Source organism: Hippocampus guttulatus, chromosome 21 (genome assembly GCF_054856545.1).
Source record: "Hippocampus guttulatus isolate MCC_2025c chromosome 21, RoL_Hgut_1.0, whole genome shotgun sequence".
Classification (NCBI taxonomy): Eukaryota; Metazoa; Chordata; class Actinopteri; order Syngnathiformes; family Syngnathidae; genus Hippocampus; species Hippocampus guttulatus.
The window spans coordinates 515,548-540,961 of NC_141281.1; positions in this window are offsets into that span (position 1 = coordinate 515,548).

A 25,414-nucleotide genomic window follows, 5' to 3' on the forward strand; every position below is an offset into this window, starting at 1 on the left:
TCCTATGAAGATACATTCAGAGTCAGAAAGCGCGCTCAGCTCGGGCTGAAAATGCATTCAAAGCAATAAAAATTCAAATTGAGTGTCACGCCTAAACCAAAGGACTTATGCACACACTTCAACATGTATTTTGTTCAGGATGACCTCCTGAAGCCTAAATGAGCAATAATTTGACCACACAACTCATTCCTATGAAGATACATTCAAAGTCAGAAAGCGCGCTCAGCTGGGGCTGAAAATGCATTTAAAGCAATAAAAACTCAAATTGAGTGTCACGCCTAAACCAAAGGACTTATGCACACACTTCAATATCTATTTAGTTCAAGATGACAACCTGAAGCCTAAATGAGCATTAATTTGACCACACAACTCATTCCTATGAAGATACTTCAAACTCACAAAACGTGCTCAACTCGGGCTGAAAATGCATTTAAAGCAATAAAAACTCAAATTGAGTGTCACGCCTAAACCAAAAGACTTATGCACACACTTCAACTTGTATTTTGTTCAGGATGACCGCCTGAAGCCTAAATGAGCATTAATTTGACCACACAACTCATTCCTATGAAGATACATTCAAACTCACAAAACGTGCTCAGCTCGGGCTGAAAATGCATTTAAAGCAATAAAAACTCAAATTGAGTGTCACACCTAAACCAAAGGACTTATTCACACACTTCAACATGTATTTTGTTCAGGATGACCTCCTGAAGCCCATATGAGCATTAATTTGACCACACAACTCATTCCTATGAAGATACTTCAAACTCACAAAACGTGCTCAGCTCGGGCTGAAAATGCATTTAAAGCAATAAAAACTCAAATTGAGTGTCACGCCTAAACCAAAGGACTTATGCACACACTTCAACATGTATTTTGTTCAGGATGACCTACTGAAGCCTAAATGAGCAATAATTTGACCACACAACTCATTCCTATGAAGATACATTCAAAGTCAGAAAGCGCGCTCAGCTCGGGCTGAAAATGCATTTAAAGCAATAGAAACTCAAATTGAGTGTCACGCCTAAACCAAAGGACTTATGCACACACTTCAACATGTATTTTGTTCAGGATGACCTCCTGAAGCCTAAATGAGCAATAATTTGACCACACAACGCATTCCTATTAAGATACATCCAAAGTCAGAAAGCGCGCTCAGCTCGGGCTGAAAATGCATTTAAAGCAATAAAAACTCAAATTGAGTGTCACGCCTAAACCAAAGGATTTATGCACACACTTCAATATCTATTTCGTTCAAGATGACAACCTGAAGCCTAAATGAGCATTAATTTGACCACACAACTCATTCCTATGAACATACATTCAAACTCACAAAACGTGCTCAACTCGGGCTGAAAATGCATTTAAAGCAAAACAAACTCAAATTGAGTGTTACGCTTAAACCAAAGGACTTATGCACACACTTCAACATGTATTTTGTTCAGGATGACATCCTGAAGCCTAAATGAGCATTAATTTGACCACACAACTCATTCCTATGAACATACATTCAAACTCACAAAACGTGCTCAACTCGGGCTGAAAATGCATTTAAAGCAAAACAAACTCAAATTGAGTGTCACGCCTAAACCAAAGGATTTATGCACACACTTCAACATGTATTTTGTTCAGGATGACCTCCTGAAGCCCATATGAGCATTAATTTGACCACAAAACTCATTCCTATGAAGATACATTAAACTCACAAAACATGCTCAGCTCGGGCTGAAAATGCATTTAAAGCAATAAAAACTCAAATTGAGTGTCACGCCTAAACCAAAGGACTTATGCACACACTTCAACATGTATTTTGTTCAGGATGACCACCTGAAGCCTAAATGAGCATTAATTTGACCAAACAACTCATTCCTATGAAGATACATTCAAACTCACAAAACGTGCTCAACTCGGGCTGAAAATGCATTTAAAGCAATAGAAACTCAAATTGAGTGTCACGCCTAAACCAAAGGACTTATGCACACACTTCATGTATTTTGTTCAGGATGACCTCCTGAAGCCTAATTGAGCAATAATTTGACCACACAACGCATTCCTATGAAGATACATTCAGAGTCAGAAAGCGCGCTCAGCTCGGGCTGAAAATGCATTCAAAGCAATAAAAATTCAAATTGAGTGTCACGCCTAAACCAAAGGACTTATGCACACACTTCAACATGTATTTTGTTCAGGATGACCTCCTGAAGCCTAAATGAGCAATAATTTGACCACACAACTCATTCCTATGAAGATACATTCAAAGTCAGAAAGCGCGCTCAGCTGGGGCTGAAAATGCATTTAAAGCAATAAAAACTCAAATTGAGTGTCACGCCTAAACCAAAGGACTTATGCACACACTTCAATATCTATTTAGTTCAAGATGACAACCTGAAGCCTAAATGAGCATTAATTTGACCACACAACTCATTCCTATGAAGATACTTCAAACTCACAAAACGTGCTCAACTCGGGCTGAAAATGCATTTAAAGCAATAAAAACTCAAATTGAGTGTCACGCCTAAACCAAAAGACTTATGCACACACTTCAACTTGTATTTTGTTCAGGATGACCGCCTGAAGCCTAAATGAGCATTAATTTGACCACACAACTCATTCCTATGAAGATACATTCAAACTCACAAAACGTGCTCAGCTCGGGCTGAAAATGCATTTAAAGCAATAAAAACTCAAATTGAGTGTCACACCTAAACCAAAGGACTTATTCACACACTTCAACATGTATTTTGTTCAGGATGACCTCCTGAAGCCCATATGAGCATTAATTTGACCACACAACTCATTCCTATGAAGATACTTCAAACTCACAAAACGTGCTCAGCTCGGGCTGAAAATGCATTTAAAGCAATAAAAACTCAAATTGAGTGTCACGCCTAAACCAAAGGACTTATGCACACACTTCAACATGTATTTTGTTCAGGATGACCTACTGAAGCCTAAATGAGCAATAATTTGACCACACAACTCATTCCTATGAAGATACATTCAAAGTCAGAAAGCGCGCTCAGCTCGGGCTGAAAATGCATTTAAAGCAATAGAAACTCAAATTGAGTGTCACGCCTAAACCAAAGGACTTATGCACACACTTCAACATGTATTTTGTTCAGGATGACCTCCTGAAGCCTAAATGAGCAATAATTTGACCACACAACGCATTCCTATTAAGATACATCCAAAGTCAGAAAGCGCGCTCAGCTCGGGCTGAAAATGCATTTAAAGCAATAAAAATTCAAATTGAGTGTCACGCCTAAACCAAAGGACTTATGCACACACTTCAACATGTATTTTGTTCAGGATGACCACCTAAAGCCTAAATGAGCATTAATTTGACCACACAACTCATTCCGATGAAGATACATTCAAACTCACAAAACGTGTTCAACTCGGGCTGAAAATGCATTTAAAGCAATAATAACTCAAATTGAGTGTCACGCCTAAACCAAAGGATTTATGCACACACTTCATCATGTATTTTGTTCAGGATGACCTCCTGAAGCCAAAATGAGCAATAATTTGACCACACAACTCATTCCTATGAAGATACATTCAAAGTCAGAAAGCGCGCTCAGCTCGGCCTGAAAATGCATTTAAAGCAATAGAAACTCAAATTGAGTGTCACGCCTAAACCAAAGGACTTATGCACACACTTCAACATGTATTTTGTTCAGGATGACCTCCTGAAGCCTAAATGAGCAATAATTTGACCACACAACGCATTCCTATTAAGATACATCCAAAGTCAGAAAGCGCGCTCAGCTCGGGCTGAAAATGCATTTAAAGCAATAAAAACTCAAATTGAGTGTCACGCCTAAACCAAAGGACTTATGCACACACTTCAACATGTATTTAGTTTAGGATGACCACCTGAAGCCTAAATGAGCATTAATTTGACCACACAACTCATTCCTATGAAGATACATTCAAACTCACAAAACGTGCTCAACTCGGGCTGAAAATGCATTTAAAGCAATAGAAACTCAAATTGAGTGTCACGCCTAAACCAAAGGACTTATGCACACACTTCAACATGTATTTTGTTCAGGATGACCTCCTGAAGCCTAAATGAGCAATAATTTGACCACACAACGCATTCCTATGAAGATATATTCAAAGTCAGAAAGCGTGCTCAGCTCGGGCTGAAAATGCATTTAAAGCAATAAAAACTCAAATTGAGTGTCACGCCTAAACCAAAGGACTTATGCACACACTTCAACATGCATTTAGTTCAGGATGACCACCTGAAGCCTAAATGAGCATTAATTTGACCACACAACTCATTCCTATGAAGATACATTCAAACTCACAAAACATGCTCAGCTCGGGCTGAAAATGCATTTAAAGCAATAAAAACTCAAATTGAGTGTCACGCCTAAACCAAAGGACTTATGCACACACTTCAACATGTATTTTGTTCAGGATGACCTCCTGAAGCCTAAATGAGCAATAATTTGACCACACAACGCATTCCTATTAAGATGCATCCAAAGTCAGAAAGCGCGCTCAGCTCGGGCTGAAAATGCATTTAAAGCAATAAAAACTCAAATTGAGTGTCACGCCTAAACCAAAGGACTTATGCACACACTTCAACATGTATTTAGTTCAGGATGACCACCTGAAGCCTAAATGAGCATTAATTTGACCACACAACTCATTCCTATGAAGATACATTCAAACTCACAAAACGTGCTCAACTCGGGCTGAAAATGCATTTAAAGCAATAGAAACTCAAATTGAGTGTCACGCCTAAACCAAAGGACTTATGCACACACTTCAACATGTATTTTGTTCAGGATGACCTCCTGAAGCCTAAATGAGCAATAATTTGACCACACAACGCATTCCTATGAAGATATATTCAAAGTCAGAAAGCGTGCTCAGCTCGGGCTGAAAATGCATTTAAAGCAATAAAAACTCAAATTGAGTGTCACGCCTAAACCAAAGGACTTATGCACACACTTCAACATGTATTTTGTTCAGGATGACCTACTGAAGCCTAAATGAGCAATAATTTGACCACACAACTCATTCCTATGAAGATACATTCAAAGTCAGAAAGCGCGCTCAGCTCGGGCTGAAAATGCATTTAAAGCAATAGAAACTCAAATTGAGTGTCACGCCTAAACCAAAGGACTTATGCACACACTTCAACATGTATTTTGTTCAGGATGACCTCCTGAAGCCTAAATGAGCAATAATTTGACCACACAACGCATTCCTATTAAGATACATCCAAAGTCAGAAAGCGCGCTCAGCTCGGGCTGAAAATGCATTTAAAGCAATAAAAATTCAAATTGAGTGTCACGCCTAAACCAAAGGACTTATGCACACACTTCAACATGTATTTTGTTTAGGATGAACACCTAAAGCCTAAATGAGCATTAATTTGACCACACAACTCATTCCGATGAAGATACATTCAAACTCACAAAACGTGTTCAACTCGGGCTGAAAATGCATTTAAAGCAATAATAACTCAAATTGAGTGTCACGCCTAAACCAAAGGATTTATGCACACACTTCATCATGTATTTTGTTCAGGATGACCTCCTGAAGCCAAAATGAGCAATAATTTGACCACACAACTCATTCCTATGAAGATACATTCAAAGTCAGAAAGCGCGCTCAGCTCGGCCTGAAAATGCATTTAAAGCAATAGAAACTCAAATTGAGTGTCACGCCTAAACCAAAGGACTTATGCACACACTTCAACATGTATTTTGTTCAGGATGACCTCCTGAAGCCTAAATGAGCAATAATTTGACCACACAACGCATTCCTATTAAGATACATCCAAAGTCAGAAAGCGCGCTCAGCTCGGGCTGAAAATGCATTTAAAGCAATAAAAACTCAAATTGAGTGTCACGCCTAAACCAAAGGACTTATGCACACACTTCAACATGCATTTAGTTCAGGATGACCACCTGAAGCCTAAATGAGCATTAATTTGACCACACAACTCATTCCTATGAAGATACATTCAAACTCACAAAACATGCTCAGCTCGGGCTGAAAATGCATTTAAAGCAATAAAAACTCAAATTGAGTGTCACGCCTAAACCAAAGGACTTATGCACACACTTCAACATGTATTTTGTTCAGGATGACAACCTGAAGCCTAAAATGAGCATTAATTTGACCACACAACTCATTCCTATGAAGATTCATTCAAACTCACAAAACGTGCTCAACTCGGGCTGAAAATGCATTTAAAGAAATAAAAATTCAAATTGAGTGTCACGCCTAAACCAAAGGACTTATGCACACACTTCAACATGTATTTTGTTCAGGATGACCTCCTGAAGCCTAAATGAGCAATAATTTGACCACACAACGCATTCCTATTAAGATACATCCAAAGTCAGAAAGCGCGCTCAGCTCGGGCTGAAAATGCATTTAAAGCAATAAAAATTCAAATTGAGTGTCACGCCTAAACCAAAGGACTTATGCACACACTTCAACATGTATTTTGTTCAGGATGACCACCTAAAGCCTAAATGAGCATTAATTTGACCACACAACTCATTCCGATGAAGATACATTCAAACTCACAAAACGTGTTCAACTCGGGCTGAAAATGCATTTAAAGCAATAATAACTCAAATTGAGTGTCACGCCTAAACCAAAGGATTTATGCACACACTTCATCATGTATTTTGTTCAGGATGACCTCCTGAAGCCAAAATGAGCAATAATTTGACCACACAACTCATTCCTATGAAGATACATTCAAAGTCAGAAAGCGCGCTCAGCTCGGCCTGAAAATGCATTTAAAGCAATAGAAACTCAAATTGAGTGTCACGCCTAAACCAAAGGACTTATGCACACACTTCAACATGTATTTTGTTCAGGATGACCTCCTGAAGCCTAAATGAGCAATAATTTGACCACACAACGCATTCCTATTAAGATACATCCAAAGTCAGAAAGCGCGCTCAGCTCGGGCTGAAAATGCATTTAAAGCAATAAAAACTCAAATTGAGTGTCACGCCTAAACCAAAGGACTTATGCACACACTTCAACATGTATTTAGTTTAGGATGACCACCTGAAGCCTAAATGAGCATTAATTTGACCACACAACTCATTCCTATGAAGATACATTCAAACTCACAAAACGTGCTCAACTCGGGCTGAAAATGCATTTAAAGCAATAGAAACTCAAATTGAGTGTCACGCCTAAACCAAAGGACTTATGCACACACTTCAACATGTATTTTGTTCAGGATGACCTCCTGAAGCCTAAATGAGCAATAATTTGACCACACAACGCATTCCTATGAAGATATATTCAAAGTCAGAAAGCGTGCTCAGCTCGGGCTGAAAATGCATTTAAAGCAATAAAAACTCAAATTGAGTGTCACGCCTAAACCAAAGGACTTATGCACACACTTCAACATGCATTTAGTTCAGGATGACCACCTGAAGCCTAAATGAGCATTAATTTGACCACACAACTCATTCCTATGAAGATACATTCAAACTCACAAAACATGCTCAGCTCGGGCTGAAAATGCATTTAAAGCAATAAAAACTCAAATTGAGTGTCACGCCTAAACCAAAGGACTTATGCACACACTTCAACATGTATTTTGTTCAGGATGACCTCCTGAAGCCTAAATGAGCAATAATTTGACCACACAACGCATTCCTATTAAGATGCATCCAAAGTCAGAAAGCGCGCTCAGCTCGGGCTGAAAATGCATTTAAAGCAATAAAAACTCAAATTGAGTGTCACGCCTAAACCAAAGGACTTATGCACACACTTCAACATGTATTTAGTTCAGGATGACCACCTGAAGCCTAAATGAGCATTAATTTGACCACACAACTCATTCCTATGAAGATACATTCAAACTCACAAAACGTGCTCAACTCGGGCTGAAAATGCATTTAAAGCAATAGAAACTCAAATTGAGTGTCACGCCTAAACCAAAGGACTTATGCACACACTTCAACATGTATTTTGTTCAGGATGACCTCCTGAAGCCTAAATGAGCAATAATTTGACCACACAACGCATTCCTATGAAGATATATTCAAAGTCAGAAAGCGTGCTCAGCTCGGGCTGAAAATGCATTTAAAGCAATAAAAACTCAAATTGAGTGTCACGCCTAAACCAAAGGACTTATGCACACACTTCAACATGTATTTTGTTCAGGATGACCTACTGAAGCCTAAATGAGCAATAATTTGACCACACAACTCATTCCTATGAAGATACATTCAAAGTCAGAAAGCGCGCTCAGCTCGGGCTGAAAATGCATTTAAAGCAATAGAAACTCAAATTGAGTGTCACGCCTAAACCAAAGGACTTATGCACACACTTCAACATGTATTTTGTTCAGGATGACCTCCTGAAGCCTAAATGAGCAATAATTTGACCACACAACGCATTCCTATTAAGATACATCCAAAGTCAGAAAGCGCGCTCAGCTCGGGCTGAAAATGCATTTAAAGCAATAAAAATTCAAATTGAGTGTCACGCCTAAACCAAAGGACTTATGCACACACTTCAACATGTATTTTGTTTAGGATGAACACCTAAAGCCTAAATGAGCATTAATTTGACCACACAACTCATTCCGATGAAGATACATTCAAACTCACAAAACGTGTTCAACTCGGGCTGAAAATGCATTTAAAGCAATAATAACTCAAATTGAGTGTCACGCCTAAACCAAAGGATTTATGCACACACTTCATCATGTATTTTGTTCAGGATGACCTCCTGAAGCCAAAATGAGCAATAATTTGACCACACAACTCATTCCTATGAAGATACATTCAAAGTCAGAAAGCGCGCTCAGCTCGGCCTGAAAATGCATTTAAAGCAATAGAAACTCAAATTGAGTGTCACGCCTAAACCAAAGGACTTATGCACACACTTCAACATGTATTTTGTTCAGGATGACCTCCTGAAGCCTAAATGAGCAATAATTTGACCACACAACGCATTCCTATTAAGATACATCCAAAGTCAGAAAGCGCGCTCAGCTCGGGCTGAAAATGCATTTAAAGCAATAAAAACTCAAATTGAGTGTCACGCCTAAACCAAAGGACTTATGCACACACTTCAACATGCATTTAGTTCAGGATGACCACCTGAAGCCTAAATGAGCATTAATTTGACCACACAACTCATTCCTATGAAGATACATTCAAACTCACAAAACATGCTCAGCTCGGGCTGAAAATGCATTTAAAGCAATAAAAACTCAAATTGAGTGTCACGCCTAAACCAAAGGACTTATGCACACACTTCAACATGTATTTTGTTCAGGATGACAACCTGAAGCCTAAAATGAGCATTAATTTGACCACACAACTCATTCCTATGAAGATTCATTCAAACTCACAAAACGTGCTCAACTCGGGCTGAAAATGCATTTAAAGAAATAAAAATTCAAATTGAGTGTCACTACTAAACCAAAAGACTTATGCACACACTTCAACATGTATTTGTTTCAGGATGACCTCCTGAAGCCCATATGAGCAGTAATTTGACCACACAACTCATTCCTATGAAGATACATTCAAACTACTCACAAAACGTGCTCAGCTCGGGCTGAAAATGCATTTAAAGCAATAAAAACTCAAATTGAGTGTCACGCCTAAACCAAAGGGCTTATGCACACATTCAACATGTATTTAGTTCAGGATGTCCTCCTGAAGCCTAAATGAGCATTAATTTGACTACACAACTCATTCCTATGAAGATACATTCAAACTCACAAAACGTGCTCAGCTCGGGCTAAAAATGCATTTAAAGCAAAAAAACTCAAATTGAGTGTCACGCCTAAACCAAAGGACTTATGCACACACTTCAACATGTACTTAGTTCAGGATGTCCTCCTGAAGCCTAAATGAGCATTAATTTGACCACACAACTCATTCCTATGAAGATACATTCAAACACACAAAACGTGCTCAGCTCGGGCTGAAAATGCATTTAAAGCAATAAAAACTCAAATTGAGTGTCACGCCTAAACCAAAGGACTTATGCACACACTTCAACATGTATTTTGTTCAGGATGACCACCTGAAGCCTAAATGAGCATTAATTTGACCACACAACTCATTCCTATGAAGATACATTCAAACTCACAAAACGTGTTCAACTTTGGCTGAAAATGCATTTAAAGCAATAAAAACTCAAATTGAGTGTCACGCCTAAACCAAAGGACTTATGCACACACTTCAACATGTATTTTGTTCAGGATGACCTCCTGAAGCCTAAATGAGCAATAATTTGACCACACAACTCATTCCTATGAAGATACATTCAAAGTCAGAAAGCGCGCTCAGCTCGGGCTGAAAATGCATTTAAAGCAATAGAAACTCAAATTGAGTGTCACGCCTAAACCAAAGGACTTATGCACACACTTCAACATGTATTTTGTTCAGGATGACCTCCTGAAGCCTAAATGAGCAATCATTTGACCACACAACGCATTCCTATGAAGATACATTCAAAGTCAGAAAGCGCGCTCAGCTCGGGCTGAAAATGCATTTAAAGCAATAAAAACTCAAATTGAGTGTCACGCCTAAACCAAAGGACTTCTGCACACACTTCAACATGTATTTTGTTCAGGATGACCTCCTGAAGCCTAAATGAGCATTAATTTGACCACACAACTCATTCCTATGAAGATACATTCAAACTCACAAAACGTGCTCAGCTCGGGCTGAAAATGCATTTAAAGCAAAACAAACTCAAATTGAGTGTCACGCCTAAACCAAAAGACTTATGCACACACTTCAACATGTATTTTGTTCAGGATGGCCTCCTGAAGCCTAAAAGAGCATTAATTTGACTACACAACACATTCCTATGAAGATACATTCAAAGTCAGAAAGCGCGCTCAGCTCGGGCTGAAAATGCATTTAAAGCAATAAAAACTCAAATTGAGTGTCACACCTAAACCAAAGGACTTATGCACACACTTCAACATGTATTTTGTTCAGGATGGCCTCCTGAAGCCTAAATGAGCATTAATTTGACTACACAACTCATTCCTATGAAGATACATTCAAAGTCAGAAAACGTGCTCAGCTCGGGCTGAAAATGCATTTAAAGCAATAAAAACTCAAATTGAGTGTCACGCCTAAACCAAAGGACTTCTGCACACACTTCAACATGTATTTTGTTCAGGATGACCTCCTGAAGCCTAAATGAGCATTAATTTGACCACACAACTCATTCCTATGAAGATACATTCAAACTCACAAAACGTGCTCAGCTCGGGCTGAAAATGCATTTAAAGCAAAACAAACTCAAATTGAGTGTCACGCCTAAACCAAAAGACTTATGCACACACTTCAACATGTATTTTGTTCAGGATGGCCTCCTGAAGCCTAAAAGAGCATTAATTTGACTACACAACACATTCCTATGAAGATACATTCAAAGTCAGAAAGCGCGCTCAGCTCGGGCTGAAAATGCATTTAAAGCAATAAAAACTCAAATTGAGTGTCACACCTAAACCAAAGGACTTATGCACACACTTCAACATGTATTTTGTTCAGGATGGCCTCCTGAAGCCTAAATGAGCATTATAATTTGACTACACAACTCATTCCTATGAAGATACATTCAAACTCACAAAACGTGCTCAGCTCGGGCTGAAAATGCATTTAAAGCAATAAAAACTCAAATTGAGTGTCACACCTAAACCAAAGGACTTATGCACACACTTCAACATGTACTTAGTTCAGGATGTCCTCCTGAAGCCTAAATGAGCATTAATTTGACCACACAACTCATTCCTATGAAGATACATTCAGACTCACAAAACGTGCTCAGCTCGGGCTGAAAATGCATTTAAAGCAATAAAAACTCAAACTGAGCGTCACGCCTAAACCAAAGGACTTATGCACACACTTCAACATGTACTTAGTTCAGGATGTCCTCCTGAAGCCTAAATGAGCATTAATTTGACCACACAACTCATTCCTATGAAGATACATTCAAACTCACAAAACGTGCTCAACTCGGGCTGAAAATGCATTTAAAGCAATAAAAACTCAAACTGAGTGTCACGCCTAAACCAAAGGACTTATGCACACACTTGAACATGTATTTTGTTCAGGATTGCCTCCTGAAGCCTAAAAGAGCATTAATTTGACTACACAACTCATTCCTATGAAGATACATTCAAACTCACAAAACGTGCTCAGCTCGGGCTGAAAATGCATTTAAAGCAATAAAAACTCAAATTGAGTGTCACACCTAAACCAAAGGACTTATGCACACACTTCAACATGTATTTTGTTCAGGATGGCCTCCTGAAGTCTAAATGAGTATTAATTTGACCACCCAACTCATTCCTATGAAGTTACATTCAAACTCACAAAACGTGCTCAGCTCGGCCTGAAAATGCATGTAAAGCAATAAAAACTCAAATTGAGTGTCACGCCCAAACCAAGGGACTTATGCACACACTTCAACATGTACTTAGTTCAGGATGTCCTCCTGAAGCCTAAATGAGCATTAATTTGACCACACAACTCATTCCTATGAAGATACATTCAGACTCACAAAACGTGCTCAGCTCGGGCTGAAAATGCATTTAAAGCAATAAAAACTCAAACTGAGTGTCACGCCTAAACCAAAGGACTTATGCACACACTTGAACATGTATTTAGTTCAGGATGTCCTCCTGAAGCCTAAATGAGCATTAATTTGACCATACAACTCATTCCTATGAAGATACATTCAAACTCAGAAAACGTGTTCAGCTCGGGCTGAAAATGCATTTAAAGCAATAAAAACTCAAATTGAGTGTCACACCTAAACCAAAGGACTTATGCACACACTTTAACCTGTATTTTGTCCAGGACGATCACCTGAAGCCTAAATGAGCATTAATTTGACCACACAACTCATTCCTATGAAGATACATTCAAACTCACAAAACGTGCTCAGCTCGGGCTGAAAATGCATTTAAAGCAATAAAAACTCAAATTGAGTGTCACGCTTAAACCAAAGGACTTATGCACACACTTCAACATGTACTTAGTTCAGGATGTCCTCCTGAAGCCTAAATGAGCATTAATTTGACCACACAACTCATTCCTATGAAGATACATTCAAACTCACAAAACGTGCTCAGCTCGGGCTGAAAACGCATTTAAAGCAATAAAAATTCAAATTGAGTGTTACGCCTAAACCAAAGGACTTATGCACACACTTCAACATGTATTTTGTTCAGGATGACCACCTGAAGCCTAAATGAGCTTTAATTTGACCACACAACTCATTCCTATGAAGATACATTCAAACTCACAAAACGTGCTCAGCTCGCGCTGAAAATGCATTTAAAGCAATAAAAACTCAAATTCAGTGTCACGCTTAAACCAAAGGACTTATGCACACACTTCAACATGTATTTTGTTCAGGATGACCTCCTGAAGCCTAAGTGAGCATTAATTTGACCACACAACTCATTCCTATGAAGATACATTCAAACTCACAAAACGTGCTCAGCTCGGCCTGAAAAGGCATTTCGCAATAAAAACTCAAATTGAGTGTCACACCTAAACCAAAGGACTTATGCACACGCTTCAACATGTATTTTGTTCAGGATGGCCTCCTGAAGCCTAAAAGAGCATTAATTTGACTACACAACTCATTCCTATGAAGATACATTCAAAGTCAGAAAGCGTGCTCAGCTCGGGCTGAAAATGCATTTAAAGCAATAAAAACTCAAATTGCGTGTCACGCCTAAACCAAAGGACTTATGCACACACTTCAACATGTATTTTGTTCAGGATGACCACCTGAAGCCTAAATGAGCATTACTTTGACCACACAACTCATTCCTATGAAGATACATTCAAACTCACAAAACATGCTCAGCTCGGGCTGAAAATGCATTTAAAGCAATACAAACTCAAATTGAGTGTTACGCTTAAACCAAAGGACTTATGCACACACTTCAACATGTATTTTGTTCAGGATGACATCCTGAAGCCTAAATGAGCGTTAATTTGACCACACAACTCATTCCTATGAACATACATTCAAACTCACAAAACGTGCTCAACTCGGGCTGAAAATGCATTTAAAGCAAAACAAACTCAAATTGAGTGTCACGCCTAAACCAAAGGATTTATGCACACACTTCAACATGTATTTTGTTCAGGATGACCTCCTGAAGCCCATATGAGCATTAATTTGACCACAAAACTCATTCCTATGAAGATACATTAAACTCACAAAACATGCTCAGCTCGGGCTGAAAATGCATTTAAAGCAATAAAAACTCAAATTGAGTGTCACGCCTAAACCAAAGGACTTATGCACACACTTCAACATGCATTTTGTTCAGGATGACCACCTGAAGCCTAAATGAGCATTAATTTGACCAAACAACTCATTCCTATGAAGATACATTCAAACTCACAAAACGTGCTCAACTCGGGCTGAAAATGCATTTAAAGCAATAGAAACTCAAATTGAGTGTCACGCCTAAACCAAAGGACTTATGCACACACTTCAACATGTATTTTGTTCAGGATGACCTCCTGAAGCCTAATTGAGCAATAATTTGACCACACAACGCATTCCTATGAAGATACATTCAAAGTCAGAAAGCGCGCTCAGCTCGGGCTGAAAATGCATTTAAAGCAATAAAAACTCAAATTGAGTGTCACGCCTAAACCAAAGGACTTATGCACACACTTCAACATGTATTTAGTTCAGGATGACCACCTGAAGCCTAAATGAGCATTAATTTGACTACACAACTCATTCCTATGAAGATACATTCAAACTCACAAAACATGCTCAGCTCGGGCTGAAAATGCATTTAAAGCAATAAAAACTCAAATTGAGTGTCACGCCTAAACCAAAGGACTTATGCACACACTTCATGTATTTTGTTCAGGATGACCACCTGAAGCCCAAATGAGTATTAATTTGTCCACACAACTCATTCCTATGAAGATACATTCAGAGTCAGAAAGCGCGCTCAGCTCGGGCTGAAAATGCATTCAAAGCAATAAAAATTCAAATTGAGTGTCACGCCTAAACCAAAGGACTTATGCACACACTTCAACATGTATTTTGTTCAGGATGACCTCCTGAAGCCTAAATGAGCAATAATTTGACCACACAACTCATTCCTATGAAGATACATTCAAAGTCAGAAAGCGCGCTCAGCTGGGGCTGAAAATGCATTTAAAGCAATAAAAACTCAAATTGAGTGTCACGCCTAAACCAAAGGACTTATGCACACACTTCAATATCTATTTCGTTCAAGATGACAACCTGAAGCCTAAATGAGCATTAATTTGACCACACAACTCATTCCTATGAACATACATTCAAACTCACAAAACGTGCTCAACTCGGGCTGAAAATGCATTTAAAGCAAAACAAACTCAAATTGAGTGTTACGCTTAAACCAAAGGACTTATGCACACACTTCAACATGTATTTTGTTCAGGATGACATCCTGAAGCCTAAATGAGCATTAATTTGACCACACAACTCATTCCTATGAACATACATTCAAACTCACAAAACGTGCTCAACTCGGGCTGAAAATGCATTTAAAGCAAAACAAACTCAAATTGAGTGTCACGCCTAAACCAAAGGATTTATGCACACACTTCAACATGTATTTTGTTCAGGATGACCTCCTGAAGCCCATATGAGCATTAATTTGACCACAAAACTCATTCCTATGAAGATACATTAAACTCACAAAACATGCTCAGCTCGGGCTGAAAATGCATTTAAAGCAATAAAAACTCAAATTGAGTGTCACGCCTAAACCAAAGGACTTATGCACACACTTCAACATGTATTTTGTTCAGGATGACCACCTGAAGCCTAAATGAGCATTAATTTGACCAAACAACTCATTCCTATGAAGATACATTCAAACTCACAAAACGTGCTCAACTCGGGCTGAAAATGCATTTAAAGCAATAGAAACTCAAATTGAGTGTCACGCCTAAACCAAAGGACTTATGCACACACTTCATGTATTTTGTTCAGGATGACCTCCTGAAGCCTAATTGAGCAATAATTTGACCACACAACGCATTCCTATGAAGATACATTCAGAGTCAGAAAGCGCGCTCAGCTCGGGCTGAAAATGCATTCAAAGCAATAAAAATTCAAATTGAGTGTCACGCCTAAACCAAAGGACTTATGCACACACTTCAACATGTATTTTGTTCAGGATGACCTCCTGAAGCCTAAATGAGCAATAATTTGACCACACAACTCATTCCTATGAAGATACATTCAAAGTCAGAAAGCGCGCTCAGCTGGGGCTGAAAATGCATTTAAAGCAATAAAAACTCAAATTGAGTGTCACGCCTAAACCAAAGGACTTATGCACACACTTCAATATCTATTTAGTTCAAGATGACAACCTGAAGCCTAAATGAGCATTAATTTGACCACACAACTCATTCCTATGAAGATACTTCAAACTCACAAAACGTGCTCAACTCGGGCTGAAAATGCATTTAAAGCAATAAAAACTCAAATTGAGTGTCACGCCTAAACCAAAAGACTTATGCACACACTTCAACTTGTATTTTGTTCAGGATGACCGCCTGAAGCCTAAATGAGCATTAATTTGACCACACAACTCATTCCTATGAAGATACATTCAAACTCACAAAACGTGCTCAGCTCGGGCTGAAAATGCATTTAAAACAATAAAAACTCAAATTGAGTGTCACACCTAAACCAAAGGACTTATTCACACACTTCAACATGTATTTTGTTCAGGATGACCTCCTGAAGCCCATATGAGCATTAATTTGACCACACAACTCATTCCTATGAAGATACTTCAAACTCACAAAACGTGCTCAGCTCGGGCTGAAAATGCATTTAAAGCAATAAAAACTCAAATTGAGTGTCACGCCTAAACCAAAGGACTTATGCACACACTTCAACATGTATTTTGTTCAGGATGACCTACTGAAGCCTAAATGAGCAATAATTTGACCACACAACTCATTCCTATGAAGATACATTCAAAGTCAGAAAGCGCGCTCAGCTCGGGCTGAAAATGCATTTAAAGCAATAGAAACTCAAATTGAGTGTCACGCCTAAACCAAAGGACTTTTATGCACACACTTCAACATGTATTTTGTTCAGGATGACCACCTGAAGCCTAAATGAGCATTAATTTGACCACACAACTCATTCCTATGAAGATACATTCAAAGTCAGAAAGCGCGCTCAGCTCGGGCTGAAAATGCATTTAAAGCAATAGAAACTCAAATTGAGTGTCACGCCTAAACCAAAGGACTTATGCACACACTTCAACATGTATTTTGTTCAGGATGACCTCCTGAAGCCTAAATGAGCAATAATTTGACCACACAACGCATTCCTATTAAGATACATCCAAAGTCAGAAAGCGCGCTCAGCTCGGGCTGAAAATGCATTTAAAGCAATAAAAATTCAAATTGAGTGTCACGCCTAAACCAAAGGACTTATGCACACACTTTAACATGTATTTTGTTCAGGATGACCACCTAAAGCCTAAATGAGCATTAATTTGACCACACAACTCATTCCGATGAAGATACATTCAAACTCACAAAACGTGTTCAACTCGGGCTGAAAATGCATTTAAAGCAATAATAACTCAAATTGAGTGTCACGCCTAAACCAAAGGATTTATGCACACACTTCATCATGTATTTTGTTCAGGATGACCTCCTGAAGCCAAAATGAGCAATAATTTGACCACACAACTCATTCCTATGAAGATACATTCAAAGTCAGAAAGCGCGCTCAGCTCGGCCTGAAAATGCATTTAAAGCAATAGAAACTCAAATTGAGTGTCACGCCTAAACCAAAGGACTTATGCACACACTTCAACATGTATTTTGTTCAGGATGACCTCCTGAAGCCTAAATGAGCAATAATTTGACCACACAACGCATTCCTATTAAGATACATCCAAAGTCAGAAAGCGCGCTCAGCTCGGGCTGAAAATGCATTTAAAGCAATAAAAACTCAAATTGAGTGTCACGCCTAAACCAAAGGACTTATGCACACACTTCAACATGTATTTAGTTTAGGATGACCACCTGAAGCCTAAATGAGCATTAATTTGACCACACAACTCATTCCTATGAAGATACATTCAAACTCACAAAACGTGCTCAACTCGGGCTGAAAATGCATTTAAAGCAATAGAAACTCAAATTGAGTGTCACGCCTAAACCAAAGGACTTATGCACACACTTCAACATGTATTTTGTTCAGGATGACCTCCTGAAGCCTAAATGAGCAATAATTTGACCACACAACGCATTCCTATGAAGATATATTCAAAGTCAGAAAGCGTGCTCAGCTCGGGCTGAAAATGCATTTAAAGCAATAAAAACTCAAATTGAGTGTCACGCCTAAACCAAAGGACTTATGCACACACTTCAACATGCATTTAGTTCAGGATGACCACCTGAAGCCTAAATGAGCATTAATTTGACCACACAACTCATTCCTATGAAGATACATTCAAACTCACAAAACATGCTCAGCTCGGGCTGAAAATGCATTTAAAGCAATAAAAACTCAAATTGAGTGTCACGCCTAAACCAAAGGACTTATGCACACACTTCAACATGTATTTTGTTCAGGATGACCTCCTGAAGCCTAAATGAGCAATAATTTGACCACACAACGCATTCCTATTAAGATGCATCCAAAGTCAGAAAGCGCGCTCAGCTCGGGCTGAAAATGCATTTAAAGCAATAAAAACTCAAATTGAGTGTCACGCCTAAACCAAAGGACTTATGCACACACTTCAACATGTATTTAGTTCAGGATGACCACCTGAAGCCTAAATGAGCATTAATTTGACCACACAACTCATTCCTATGAAGATACATTCAAACTCACAAAACGTGCTCAACTCGGGCTGAAAATGCATTTAAAGCAATAGAAACTCAAATTGAGTGTCACGCCTAAACCAAAGGACTTATGCACACACTTCAACATGTATTTTGTTCAGGATGACCTCCTGAAGCCTAAATGAGCAATAATTTGACCACACAACGCATTCCTATGAAGATATATTCAAAGTCAGAAAGCGTGCTCAGCTCGGGCTGAAAATGCATTTAAAGCAATAAAAACTCAAATTGAGTGTCACGCCTAAACCAAAGGACTTATGCACACACTTCAACATGTATTTTGTTCAGGATGACCTACTGAAGCCTAAATGAGCAATAATTTGACCACACAACTCATTCCTATGAAGATACATTCAAAGTCAGAAAGCGCGCTCAGCTCGGGCTGAAAATGCATTTAAAGCAATAGAAACTCAAATTGAGTGTCACGCCTAAACCAAAGGACTTATGCACACACTTCAACATGTATTTTGTTCAGGATGACCTCCTGAAGCCTAAATGAGCAATAATTTGACCACACAACGCATTCCTATTAAGATACATCCAAAGTCAGAAAGCGCGCTCAGCTCGGGCTGAAAATGCATTTAAAGCAATAAAAATTCAAATTGAGTGTCACGCCTAAACCAAAGGACTTATGCACACACTTCAACATGTATTTTGTTTAGGATGAACACCTAAAGCCTAAATGAGCATTAATTTGACCACACAACTCATTCCGATGAAGATACATTCAAACTCACAAAACGTGTTCAACTCGGGCTGAAAATGCATTTAAAGCAATAATAACTCAAATTGAGTGTCACGCCTAAACCAAAGGATTTATGCACACACTTCATCATGTATTTTGTTCAGGATGACCTCCTGAAGCCAAAATGAGCAATAATTTGACCACACAACTCATTCCTATGAAGATACATTCAAAGTCAGAAAGCGCGCTCAGCTCGGCCTGAAAATGCATTTAAAGCAATAGAAACTCAAATTGAGTGTCACGCCTAAACCAAAGGACTTATGCACACACTTCAACATGTATTTTGTTCAGGATGACCTCCTGAAGCCTAAATGAGCAATAATTTGACCACACAACGCATTCCTATTAAGATACATCCAAAGTCAGAAAGCGCGCTCAGCTCGGGCTGAAAATGCATTTAAAGCAATAAAAACTCAAATTGAGTGTCACGCCTAAACCAAAGGACTTATGCACACACTTCAACATGCATTTAGTTCAGGATGACCACCTGAAGCCTAAATGAGCATTAATTTGACCACACAACTCATTCCTATGAAGATACATTCAAACTCACAAAACATGCTCAGCTCGGGCTGAAAATGCATTTAAAGCAATAAAAACTCAAATTGAGTGTCACGCCTAAACCAAAGGACTTATGCACACACTTCAACATGTATTTTGTTCAGGATGACAACCTGAAGCCTAAAATGAGCATTAATTTGACCACACAACTCATTCCTATGAAGATTCATTCAAACTCACAAAACGTGCTCAACTCGGGCTGAAAATGCATTTAAAGAAATAAAAATTCAAATTGAGTGTCACGCCTAAACCAAAGGACTTATGCACACACTTCAACATGTATTTTGTTCAGGATGACCTCCTGAAGCCTAAATGAGCAATAATTTGACCACACAACGCATTCCTATTAAGATACATCCAAAGTCAGAAAGCGCGCTCAGCTCGGGCTGAAAATGCATTTAAAGCAATAAAAATTCAAATTGAGTGTCACGCCTAAACCAAAGGACTTATGCACACACTTCAACATGTATTTTGTTCAGGATGACCACCTAAAGCCTAAATGAGCATTAATTTGACCACACAACTCATTCCGATGAAGATACATTCAAACTCACAAAACGTGTTCAACTCGGGCTGAAAATGCATTTAAAGCAATAATAACTCAAATTGAGTGTCACGCCTAAACCAAAGGATTTATGCACACACTTCATCATGTATTTTGTTCAGGATGACCTCCTGAAGCCAAAATGAGCAATAATTTGACCACACAACTCATTCCTATGAAGATATATTCAAAGTCAGAAAGCGCGCTCAGCTCGGCCTGAAAATGCATTTAAAGCAATAGAAACTCAAATTGAGTGTCACGCCTAAACCAAAGGACTTATGCACACACTTCAACATGTATTTTGTTCAGGATGACCTCCTGAAGCCTAAATGAGCAATAATTTGACCACACAACGCATTCCTATTAAGATACATCCAAAGTCAGAAAGCGCGCTCAGCTCGGGCTGAAAATGCATTTAAAGCAATAAAAACTCAAATTGAGTGTCACGCCTAAACCAAAGGACTTATGCACACACTTCAACATGTATTTAGTTTAGGATGACCACCTGAAGCCTAAATGAGCATTAATTTGACCACACAACTCATTCCTATGAAGATACATTCAAACTCACAAAACGTGCTCAACTCGGGCTGAAAATGCATTTAAAGCAATAGAAACTCAAATTGAGTGTCACGCCTAAACCAAAGGACTTATGCACACACTTCAACATGTATTTTGTTCAGGATGACCTCCTGAAGCCTAAATGAGCAATAATTTGACCACACAACGCATTCCTATGAAGATATATTCAAAGTCAGAAAGCGTGCTCAGCTCGGGCTGAAAATGCATTTAAAGCAATAAAAACTCAAATTGAGTGTCACGCCTAAACCAAAGGACTTATGCACACACTTCAACATGCATTTAGTTCAGGATGACCACCTGAAGCCTAAATGAGCATTAATTTGACCACACAACTCATTCCTATGAAGATACATTCAAACTCACAAAACATGCTCAGCTCGGGCTGAAAATGCATTTAAAGCAATAAAAACTCAAATTGAGTGTCACGCCTAAACCAAAGGACTTATGCACACACTTCAACATGTATTTTGTTCAGGATGACCTCCTGAAGCCTAAATGAGCAATAATTTGACCACACAACGCATTCCTATTAAGATGCATCCAAAGTCAGAAAGCGCGCTCAGCTCGGGCTGAAAATGCATTTAAAGCAATAAAAACTCAAATTGAGTGTCACGCCTAAACCAAAGGACTTATGCACACACTTCAACATGTATTTAGTTCAGGATGACCACCTGAAGCCTAAATGAGCATTAATTTGACCACACAACTCATTCCTATGAAGATACATTCAAACTCACAAAACGTGCTCAACTCGGGCTGAAAATGCATTTAAAGCAATAGAAACTCAAATTGAGTGTCACGCCTAAACCAAAGGACTTATGCACACACTTCAACATGTATTTTGTTCAGGATGACCTCCTGAAGCCTAAATGAGCAATAATTTGACCACACAACGCATTCCTATGAAGATATATTCAAAGTCAGAAAGCGTGCTCAGCTCGGGCTGAAAATGCATTTAAAGCAATAAAAACTCAAATTGAGTGTCACGCCTAAACCAAAGGACTTATGCACACACTTCAACATGTATTTTGTTCAGGATGACCTACTGAAGCCTAAATGAGCAATAATTTGACCACACAACTCATTCCTATGAAGATACATTCAAAGTCAGAAAGCGCGCTCAGCTCGGGCTGAAAATGCATTTAAAGCAATAGAAACTCAAATTGAGTGTCACGCCTAAACCAAAGGACTTATGCACACACTTCAACATGTATTTTGTTCAGGATGACCTCCTGAAGCCTAAATGAGCAATAATTTGACCACACAACGCATTCCTATTAAGATACATCCAAAGTCAGAAAGCGCGCTCAGCTCGGGCTGAAAATGCATTTAAAGCAATAAAAATTCAAATTGAGTGTCACGCCTAAACCAAAGGACTTATGCACACACTTCAACATGTATTTTGTTTAGGATGAACACCTAAAGCCTAAATGAGCATTAATTTGACCACACAACTCATTCCGATGAAGATACATTCAAACTCACAAAACGTGTTCAACTCGGGCTGAAAATGCATTTAAAGCAATAATAACTCAAATTGAGTGTCACGCCTAAACCAAAGGATTTATGCACACACTTCATCATGTATTTTGTTCAGGATGACCTCCTGAAGCCAAAATGAGCAATAATTTGACCACACAACTCATTCCTATGAAGATACATTCAAAGTCAGAAAGCGCGCTCAGCTCGGCCTGAAAATGCATTTAAAGCAATAGAAACTCAAATTGAGTGTCACGCCTAAACCAAAGGACTTATGCACACACTTCAACATGTATTTTGTTCAGGATGACCTCCTGAAGCCTAAATGAGCAATAATTTGACCACACAACGCATTCCTATTAAGATACATCCAAAGTCAGAAAGCGCGCTCAGCTCGGGCTGAAAATGCATTTAAAGCAATAAAAACTCAAATTGAGTGTCACGCCTAAACCAAAGGACTTATGCACACACTTCAACATGCATTTAGTTCAGGATGACCACCTGAAGCCTAAATGAGCATTAATTTGACCACACAACTCATTCCTATGAAGATACATTCAAACTCACAAAACATGCTCAGCTCGGGCTGAAAATGCATTTAAAGCAATAAAAACTCAAATTGAGTGTCACGCCTAAACCAAAGGACTTATGCACACACTTCAACATGTATTTTGTTCAGGATGACAACCTGAAGCCTAAAATGAGCATTAATTTGACCACACAACTCATTCCTATGAAGATTCATTCAAACTCACAAAACGTGCTCAACTCGGGCTGAAAATGCATTTAAAGAAATAAAAATTCAAATTGAGTGTCACTACTAAACCAAAAGACTTATGCACACACTTCAACATGTATTTGTTTCAGGATGACCTCCTGAAGCCCATATGAGCAGTAATTTGACCACACAACTCATTCCTATGAAGATACATTCAAACTACTCACAAAACGTGCTCAGCTCGGGCTGAAAATGCATTTAAAGCAATAAAAACTCAAATTGAGTGTCACGCCTAAACCAAAGGGCTTATGCACACATTCAACATGTATTTAGTTCAGGATGTCCTCCTGAAGCCTAAATGAGCATTAATTTGACTACACAACTCATTCCTATGAAGATACATTCAAACTCACAAAACGTGCTCAGCTCGGGCTAAAAATGCATTTAAAGCAAAAAAACTCAAATTGAGTGTCACGCCTAAACCAAAGGACTTATGCACACACTTCAACATGTACTTAGTTCAGGATGTCCTCCTGAAGCCTAAATGAGCATTAATTTGACCACACAACTCATTCCTATGAAGATACATTCAAACACACAAAACGTGCTCAGCTCGGGCTGAAAATGCATTTAAAGCAATAAAAACTCAAATTGAGTGTCACGCCTAAACCAAAGGACTTATGCACACACTTCAACATGTATTTTGTTCAGGATGACCACCTGAAGCCTAAATGAGCATTAATTTGACCACACAACTCATTCCTATGAAGATACATTCAAACTCACAAAACGTGTTCAACTTTGGCTGAAAATGCATTTAAAGCAATAAAAACTCAAATTGAGTGTCACGCCTAAACCAAAGGACTTATGCACACACTTCAACATGTATTTTGTTCAGGATGACCTCCTGAAGCCTAAATGAGCAATAATTTGACCACACAACTCATTCCTATGAAGATACATTCAAAGTCAGAAAGCGCGCTCAGCTCGGGCTGAAAATGCATTTAAAGCAATAGAAACTCAAATTGAGTGTCACGCCTAAACCAAAGGACTTATGCACACACTTCAACATGTATTTTGTTCAGGATGACCTCCTGAAGCCTAAATGAGCAATCATTTGACCACACAACGCATTCCTATGAAGATACATTCAAAGTCAGAAAGCGCGCTCAGCTCGGGCTGAAAATGCATTTAAAGCAATAAAAACTCAAATTGAGTGTCACGCCTAAACCAAAGGACTTATGCACACACTTCAACATGTATTTAGTTCATGATGACCACCTGAAGCCTAAATGAGCATTAATTTGACCACACAACTCATTCCTATGAAGATACATTCAAACTCACAAAACGTGCTCAGCTCGGGCTGAAAATGCATTTAAAGCAATAAAAACTCAAATTGAGTTTCACGCCTAAACCAAAGGACTTATGCACACACTTCAACATGTATTTTGTTCAGGATGACCACCTGAAGCCTAAATGAGCATTAGTTTGACCACACAACTCATTCCTATGAAGATACATTCAAAGTCAGAAAGCGCGCTCAGCTCGGGCTGAAAATGCATTTAAAGCAATAGAAACTCAAATTGAGTGTCACGCCTAAACCAAAGGACTTATGCACACACTTCAACATGTATTTTGTTCAGGATGACCTCCTGAAGCCTAAATGAGCAATAATTTGTCCACACAACGCATTCCTATGAAGATACATTCAAAGTCAGAAAGCGCGCTCAGCTCGGGCTGAAAATGCATTTAAAGCAATAAAAACTCAAATTGAGTGTCACGCCTAAACCAAAGGACTTATGCACACACTTCAACATGTATTTAGTTCAGGATGACCACCTGAAGCCTAAATGAGCATTAATTTGACCACA